Raw genomic sequence first — 9278 nt, 5'->3', positions numbered from 1 at the left:
AAACTAGTGACGAGATAGGCCATTGTAGTCTAATTTTTGACCATGCACACAAAGAGAAAAATGGTTCAGACCTACCGGATATTGCTTTTTTGGACAAGAAGGCAGACCACAGTCTACCTTATATATTCCAAAGCTAGACCGAGGTCTGAGAATTGTCTTAGTACAAAAGATGCCGGCAAAAACACCACATCAGAGGAATAGAAAACATGGGCGAAGGGGAACAATCCCTTAGGCTAAGTCTGGCTACATGGTGTTCCTCAGGAGCTCCGAGTGGTGGTGAAGGAAGGCCTTGAGGGAGCAATCCTGCGACCTACAACACCATAACTGAATCAGCTCTACGATGGCAAGGCAATAGGCAAGGAGTGGCACCGACAGACCGTCAAAGACCCGAGCGTTACACACTTTCCAGAGCTGAACCGCACAGGCAGTAAAAAGCACGAACCAATGCGGACCAGTCGATCGAAGAGCCCACACAAAGTCTATCAAAGAGTGTGATTCTGTTGCGTGCTACAAGACCTCAAGCTTACTCCACAGAAAGTGAGCTGGAGCGCATCTCAAAATTATGTGATCCATAGTTTCTTCAGCCGGACAGGAATCACAATATGGGTGTTCAACATTCTTCCATTGCTTCCGAAGCATGAATGTTCTAACATTCAGCCTACCCTTGAAAGCAAGCCATAGGAAGATCTGCCATCTCCTGGGAATGGTTTTTATCCCAAATCATCTCCGCTGGCTCCCAACATACTCCTCTGAAGGTGAGTAGGCTGTAGTAGTCGTGTACCATTGTTGTCTTGCCAGAGAAAATGTGTAGCCTAATGTCCTCTGAATCTGCTGACGAACTGGGTGCAACACTTAGTATATCACGCAAAAGCACTAATTCTCGGGAGGCCGTTCTCGTCAGATTTGGGTGCAACTGTAGATCCCAACCATCTCGCTGTTGCGAGAAAACTGTGCATTATTTTACCTTTGCAAAGGAGTATAACGTGGGGAAGAGCTCAGCAAAATGACCGGCCTGACACCATCTGTCCGTCCAAAAAGTCATGAGACTACCATTACCAATACGTACACATGGAAGTCCAAAGAATGCCACTGTTGATCTTTTTCAGACTATTAAATCAAACTGAAGAAAAGCATCGACTTGTTTTGTTGTATAAGCGGAGGGACATAGAGAGAGATTGCTGCAAGAGGTGGTTGCTCGTCGTAGCGTTTGCTGAAGACGCATCAGCCCGATCTTCAGATGCGTGCACCGCTGCCGGCACAAGCTCCAGCACGAAGGAGCACGGGCGGAGGAACTCGGATGGACACAGGTGGGCACTTGGACTGCTGAAGCAGCAGCAGGAGCAATGTCCTGTAGGGTAGCGACCGTAGCTAGACAACAACATGCAGGGGACGCTGCGTCGGATGCACGTGGGATCGCCGACTGCGGCGAGTGGGATTTGGCCGGGGGCTCGCGCTGCAGGTAGCCTAGCCACGCGCACGCACGTGGGATGGCCGGCTGCGACGACGGCACCATGGGCAGGTCGCAGGGGCGCCATGGGAAGGTCGCGGGGGCGCCCTGGGGAAGGTCGCGGGGGTGGTTGACGGCAGACGGAGGCCACCTCCGCGGTGGAAGCAGGGAAAGAAGGCCGGCGACGATCTGAGTCGACGGGGTGGTCCGGGAAGGAGGCAACGACGCACAAGCGACAGTGGAAGACGGAGGTGGGGGCGACAGCGCCAGTGCCAGTGGATCCAGGAGTCGGCGGGGCCGGTGGAGCTGGGGCGAGGTGGTGATGGTGGGGGGAGGTCGTTCACGGCGGCGGAGGTGCGCATGCGGCGGTGCAGGGAGGGGGATCTCGGCGGCGGAGGTACGCGGGCGACGGTGCGGGGAGGCGGGTCGCGGCGGCCCGCGACCGGAGGCATGGGGAGTTAGGTCACGGCGGCGGCGGTGCGCAGGCGGCGGCGCGGGGAGGTGCGTCCTGGAGCGATAGTTACAAAGAAGGTGGGGCGTGGGGAGATAAGACGGGGTTCTTTTTTTTGGGAAGTTCGGGAGGGCCCTGTCAGCCCCTGCGCGCTATGATCCAAATAGTTATTTTGATCCCGGGATTAAAATAGTGTCACACTCTCTCTATATATATATGGGGGGGCACAGCTAGAACACATAATATTGATTTCTAGCCGTGTGCGGCGCCCCCTTCACAGTTTACGCCTCCGGTCATATTGTCATAGTGCTTAGGCGAAGCCCTGCGTGGATCACTTCACCATCACCGTCACCACGCTGTCATGCTGACGAAACTCTCCCTCGACACTTTGCTGGATCAAGAGTTCGAGGGACGTCATCGAGCTGAACGTGTGAAGAACTCGGAGGTGTCGTACGTTCGGTGCTTGATCGGTCAGAACGAGAAGAAGTTCGACTACATCAACCGCGTTGTCAAACGCTTTCACTTTCGGTCTATGAGGGTACGTGGAAACACTCTTCCCCTCTCCTTGCTATGCATCTCCTAGATAGATCTTGCGTGAACGTAGGAATTTTTTTGAAATTGCATGCTACGTTCCCCAACAGTGGTATCCGAGCCAGGTCTATGCGTAGATGATATGCACGAGTAGAACGCAAAGAGTTGTGGGTGGTGATTGTCATACTGCTTACCACCAATGTCTTATTTTGATTCAGCGGTATTGTTGGATGAAGCAGCCCAGACCAACCTTACATGACCACGTTCATGAGACCGGTTCCACCGACGGACACGCAACTAGTTTTGCATAAAGGTGGTTGGCGGGTGTCTATTTCTCCAACTTTAGTTGAATCGAATTTGACTGCGGCCGGTCCTTGTTGAAGGTTAAAATAGCAAACTTGATAAATCACCGTTCTGGTTTTGATGCGTAGGTAAGAACGGTTCTTGCTAGAAGCCCGTAGCAGCCACGTAAAACTTGCAACAACAAAGTAGAGGATGTCTAACTTGTTTTTGCAGGGCATGTTGTGATGCGATATGGTCGATACATGATGTGATATACGTTATTGTATGAGATGATCATGTTTTGTAAAAGTTATCGGCAACTGGCAGGAGCCTTATGGTTGTCGCTTTATTGTATGAAATGCAAACGCCATGTAATTGCTTTACTTTATCACTATGCTAGTTGTAGAAGCAATAGTTGGCGAGATGACCATGACGCTACGATGGAGATCAAGGTGTTAAGCCGGTGACGATGGAGATCATGACGGTGCTTCGAAGATGGAGATCAAAGGCACAAGATGATGATGGCCATATCATGTCACATAGTTTGATTGCATGTGATGTTTATCTTTTATGCATCTTATTTTGCTTAGTACGGCGGTAGCATTATAAGATGATCCCTTACTAAAATTTTAAGGTATAAGTGTTCTCCTTGAGTATGCACTGATACGTCTCGAACGTATGATTGTTCCATGCTATTATATTATTTGTTTTGGATATTTAATGGGCTTTATTATGCACTTTTATATTATTTTTGGGACTAACCTATTAACCGAAGGCCGAGTGCAAATTGTTGTTTTTTGCCTATTTCAGTGTTTCGCAGAAAAGGAATATCAAACGGAATGAAATGTTCGCGAGGATCCTTTTTGGAACAAACGCAATCCAGGAGACTTGGAGTGGACGTCAAGGAAGCAACGAGGCGGCCACGAGGGGGAGGGCGCGCCCCCACCCTTGTGGGCCCCTCGTGGCTCCACGGACCTACTTCTTTCGCCTATATATACTCTTATACTCTGAAAACATCCCGGGGAGCCACGAAACCACTTTTCCACCGCCGCAACCTTCTGTACCCGTGAGATCCCATCTGGGGACCTTTTCCGGCGATGTGCCGGAGGGGGATTCGATCATGGAGGGCTTCTACATCAACACCACAGCCTCTCCAATAATGTGTGAGTAGTCTACCACAGACCTTCGGGGTCCATAGTTATTAGCTAGATGGCTTCTTCTCTCTCTTTGGATCTCAATACAAAGTTCTCCTCGATGTTCTTGGAGATCTATTCGATGTAATTCTTTTTGCAGTGTGTTTGCCGAGATCCTATGAATTGTGGGTTTATGATTAAGATTATCTATGTAAAATATTTGATTCTTCTCTGAATTCTTATATGCATGATTTGATATCTTTGCAAGTCTCTTCGAATTATCAGTTTGGTTTGGCCTACTAGATTGATCTTTCTTGCAATGGGAGAAGTGCTTAGCTTTGGGTTCAATCTTGTGGTGTCCTTACAGTAGGGGCAGCAAGGCACGTATTGTATTGTTGCCATCGAGGATAAAAAGATGGGGTTTATATCATATTGCTTGAGTTTATCCCTCTACATCATGTCGTCTTTCCTATTGCGTTACTCTGTTCTTATGAATTTAATACTCTAGATGCATGCTGGATAGCGGTCGATGTGTGGAGTAATAGTAGTAGATGTTGAATCATTTCGGTCTACTTGACACGGACGTGATGCCTATGTTCATGATCATGCCTAGATATCATCATAACTATGCGCTTTTCTATCAATTGCTTGGCAGTAATTTGTTCACCCACCGTAATATATGCTATCTTGAGAGAAGCCACTAGTGAAATCTATGGCCCCCAGGTCTACTTTACATCATATTAATTTCCCGTCAATTAGGTATTTCTGTCACTGTTTATTTTGCAATCTTTACTTTCCAATCTATAAAACAAAAATATCAAAAACATTTATCTTATTATGTTTATCAGATCTCACTTTTGCAAGTGGCCGTGAAGGGATTGACAACCCCTTTATCGCGTTGGTTGCAAGGTTCTTATTTGTTTGTGCAGGTACTAGGCGATTTGCGTGTAGTCTCCTACTAGATTGATACCTTGGTTCTCAAAAACTGAGGGAAATACTTACGCTACTTTGCTGCATCACCCTTTCCTCTTCAAGGGAAAACCAACGCATGCTCAAGAGGTAGCAAGAAGGATTTATGGCGCCTTTGCCGGGGAGATCTACGGTCAAGTCAAGACATACCAAGTACCCATCACAAACTCTTATCCCTCGCATTACATTATTTGCCATTTGCCTCTCCTTTTCCTCTCCCCCACTTCACCTTTGCCATTTTATTCACCGTTTTCTGTTCGCTTCTTTTCACTTGCCTCTTGTTTGCTTGTGTGTTGGATTGATTGTTTGTCGCGATGGCTCAAGATAATACCAAATTGTGTGACTTTTCCAATACCAACAATAATGATTTTATTAGCACTCCGATTGCTCCTACTACCGATGTTGAATCTTGTGAAATCAATACCGCTTTGTTGGATCTGGTTATGAAAGATCAATTTTCTGGCCTTCCTAGTGAAGATGCCGCTACCCATCTAAACAACTTCGTTGATTTGTGTGATATGCAAAAGAAATATGTGGATAATAATATTGTTAAATTGAAGCTATTTCCGTTTTCGCTTAGAGATCGTGCTAAAACTTGGTTCTCTTCTTTGCCTAAAAATAGTATTGATTCATGGAATAAGTGCAAATATGCTTTTATCTCTAAGTATTTTCCTCCCGCTAAGATCATCTCTCTTAGAAACGATATTATGAATTTTAAGCAACTTGAGCATGAGCATGTTACACAAGCTTGGGAGAGGATGAAATTAATGATACATAATTGCCCTACACATGGTTTGAATCTATGGATGATTATACAAAAAATTTATGCCGGATTGAATTTTGCTTCTAGAAATCTTTTAGATTCGTCTTCGGGAGGTACTTTTATGGAAATCACTTTAGGGGAAGCTACTAAACTCCTAGATAATATTATGGTCAATTATTCTCAATGGCACACCGAAAGATCCACTAGTAAAAAGGTTCATGCTATTGAAGAGATTAATGTTTTGAGTGGAAAGATGGATGAACTTATGAAATTGTTTGCTAATAAGAGTGCTTCTTCCGATCCTAATGATATGCCTTTGTCCACTTTGATTGAGAATAATAATGAATCTATGGATGTGAATTTTGTTGGTAGGAACAATTTTGGTAACAACGCGTATAGAGGAAATTTTAATTCTAGGCCGTTTCCTAGTAATTCCTCTAATAATTATGGTAATTCCTACAATAACTCTTATGGAAATTTTCATAAGATGCCCTCTTATTTTGAGACTAGTGTTAAATAATTTATGATTTCGCAAAAGAATTTCAATGCTTTGCTTGAGGAAAAATTGCTTAAGATTGATGAGTTGGCTAGGAACGTGGATAGAATTTCTCTTGATGTTGATTCTTTGAAACTTAGATCTATTCCACCTAAGCATGATATCAATGAGCCTCTCAAGGACATGAGAATTTCCATTGATGAGTGCAAAGAAAGAATCGCTAGGATGCGTGCTAAAAAGGATTGCTTTGTGAAAGCGTGTTCTTCTAGTTTTCATGATAATAATGATGAAGATCTAAAAGTGATTGGTGTGTCTCCTATTAAGTCTTTGTTTGCCAATATGAATCTTTATAAAGATGGGACTGGAGATGAGTCAACTTTAGTTAGACGACGTCCCAATGATTCAGACTTTTTAGACCTTGATGCTAAATTTAATAAAACTGGGATTGAAGAGGTCAAAACTTCACATAGCAATGCACCCACTATTTTGGATTTCAAAGAATTTAATTATGATAATTGCTCTTTGATAGATTGTATTTCCTTGTTGCAATCCATGTTAATTCTCCTCATGCTTATGATCAAAACAAAGCTTTTACCAAACATATCGTTGATGCTTTAATGCAATCCCATAAAGAAAAGCTTGAATTAGAAGGTTCTATCCCTGGAAAACTTTATGATGGGTGGTAACCTACTATTAAAATTAAGATTAAAGATCATGAATGCTATGCTTTATGTGATTTGGGTGCTAGTGTTTCCACGATTCCAAAAACTTTGTGTGATGTGTTAGGTTTCCGTGAATTTGATGATTGTTCTTTAAATTTTTATCTTGCGGATTCCACCATTAAGAAACATATGGGAAGAATTAATGATGTTCTTATTGTTGAAAATAGGAATTATGTCCCTGTAGATTTCATTGTTCTTGATATAGATTGCAATCCTACATGTCCTATTATTCTTGGCAGACCTTTCCTTGGAACGATTGGTGCAATTATTGACATGAAAGAAGGAAATATTAGATTCCAATTTCCATTAAGGAAAGGCATGGAATACTTTCCTAGAAAGAAAATTAAATTACCTTATGAATCTATTATGAGAGCCACATACGGATTGCATACCAAAGATGACAATACCTAGATCTATTCTTGTTTTTATGCCTAGCTAGGGGCGTTAAACGATAGCGCTTGTTGGGAGGCAACCCAATTTTATTGTTGCTCCTTGCTTCTTGTTACTGTTTAGTAATAAATAAAACATATATCCTCTATTATTATTGTGTTTTTTATGTTTTAATTAGTGTTTGTGCCAAGTAAAGCCTTTAGGATCTTCTTGGATGATTGTTATTTGATCTTGCTGAAAAAACAGAAAGTATGCACTCACGAGAATAATTTTAGTTTTTACCAGAGAGCGATAAAACACTGATTTCAACTTCAGTAGATCAATATACAAATTATTTGGGATGTACTAATTTCTCAGGATTTTTGGAGTTAAAGAAGTATTCATAACCTACAGATTACTACAGACTGTTCTGTTTTGACAGATTTTGTTTTTCGTGTGTTGTTTGCTTATTTTGATGAATCTATGGCTAATATTGGGGGGTATGAACCATAGAAAAGTTGGAATACAGTAGGTTTAACACCTATATAAATAAATAATGAGTTCATTACAGTATCTTAAAGTGGTGGTTTGTTTTCTTATACTAATGGAGCTCATGAGATTTTCTGTTGAGTTTTGTGTTGTGAAGTTTTCAAGTTTTTGGGTAAAGATTTGATGGATTTTGGAACAAGGAGTGGCAAGAGCCTAAGATTTGGGATGCCCAAGGCACCCCAAGGTAAAATTGAAGGACAACCAAAATCCTAAGTTTGGGGATGCCCCGGAAGGCATCCCCTCTTTTGTCTTCGTCTATCGGTAACTTTACTTGGGGCTATATTTTTATTCACCACATGATATGTGTTTTGCTTGGAGCGCCTTGTATGATTTGAGTCTTTGCTTTTTAGTTTACCACAATAATCCTTGTTGTACACACCTTTTAGAGAGACACACATAAATCGGAATTTATTAGAATACTCTATGTGCTTCACTTATATCTTGTGAGCTAGATAATTTTGCTCTGGTGCTTCACTTATACCTTTTTAGAGCACGGTGGTGGTTTATTTTATAGAAATTATCGATCTCTCATGCTTCACTTATATTATTTTGAGAGTCTTTTAGAACAGCATGGTAATTTGCTTTGGCTAAGAAATTAGTCCTAATATGATAGGCATCCAAGATGAGTATAATAAAAACTTTCATACAAAGTGCATTGAATACTATGAGAAGTTTGATACTTGATGATTGTTCTGAGAGATGAAGATGGTGATATTAGAGTCATGCTAGTTAAGTAGTTGTGAATTTGAGAAATTCTTGTGTTCAAGTTTGTGATTCCCGTAGCATGCACGTATGGTGAACCGTTATGTGATGAAGTCGGAGCATGATTTATTTTTTGATTGTCTTCCTTATGAGTGGCGGTCGGGGACGAGCGATGGTATTTTCCTACCAATCTACCCCCTAGGAGCATGCGCGTAATACTTTGTTTCGATAACTAATAGATTTTTGCAAGAAGTACGTGAGTTCTTTATGACTAATGTTGAGTCCATGGATTATACACACTCTCATCCTTCCACCATTGCTAGCCTCTCTAATACAGCACACCTTTCGTCGGTGTCATACTGTAACATCCCAAATTTTCAATTTGGAATGTTATACACTAGATCATCATTGCATATCATATTTATTGCATTTTGGTTGATCCTAGAAATTTTTCGCAACTCAAGGACCCTCGGAGAGAGTTGGGGATTTCGTTGTTTTCATATTTGAGTTGTCTCAAATTTTGAAAATAGGATCTTTTGATTTTATTTATTTTATCTTCAATTTTTTCTATTACAAAAATATGAGAGAGGGAATAAAATGACTTTCCCAAAATAAAGAAATATTGAGGATTTAATAAAAAAATCAAATAAGATTTTATTTGGTTTTATTTGCTATTTTATTTGAATTTAGGAAAAATTTGCGTTTTTCAAAATTGCTTTTAGGCCCCAAATAAATGTTCACTTCGTCCGGCTTGATTTTAGAAGTCGGGGAAAATTTATTTCGGGATTTTGGAGTCCGTTTAGTATTTCTTTCGTTAGTTTTTCTGCGCGAAATTAATTAAAAAAATCCGAACCGACTCCGGGC

The sequence above is a fragment of the Triticum dicoccoides genome, chromosome 1A (assembly GCF_002162155.2).
Source record: "Triticum dicoccoides isolate Atlit2015 ecotype Zavitan chromosome 1A, WEW_v2.0, whole genome shotgun sequence".
Taxonomy (NCBI): domain Eukaryota; kingdom Viridiplantae; phylum Streptophyta; class Magnoliopsida; order Poales; family Poaceae; genus Triticum; species Triticum dicoccoides.
The sequence above is the reverse complement of the archived record's forward strand: the minus strand, read 5'-3'. Positions refer to the sequence as shown.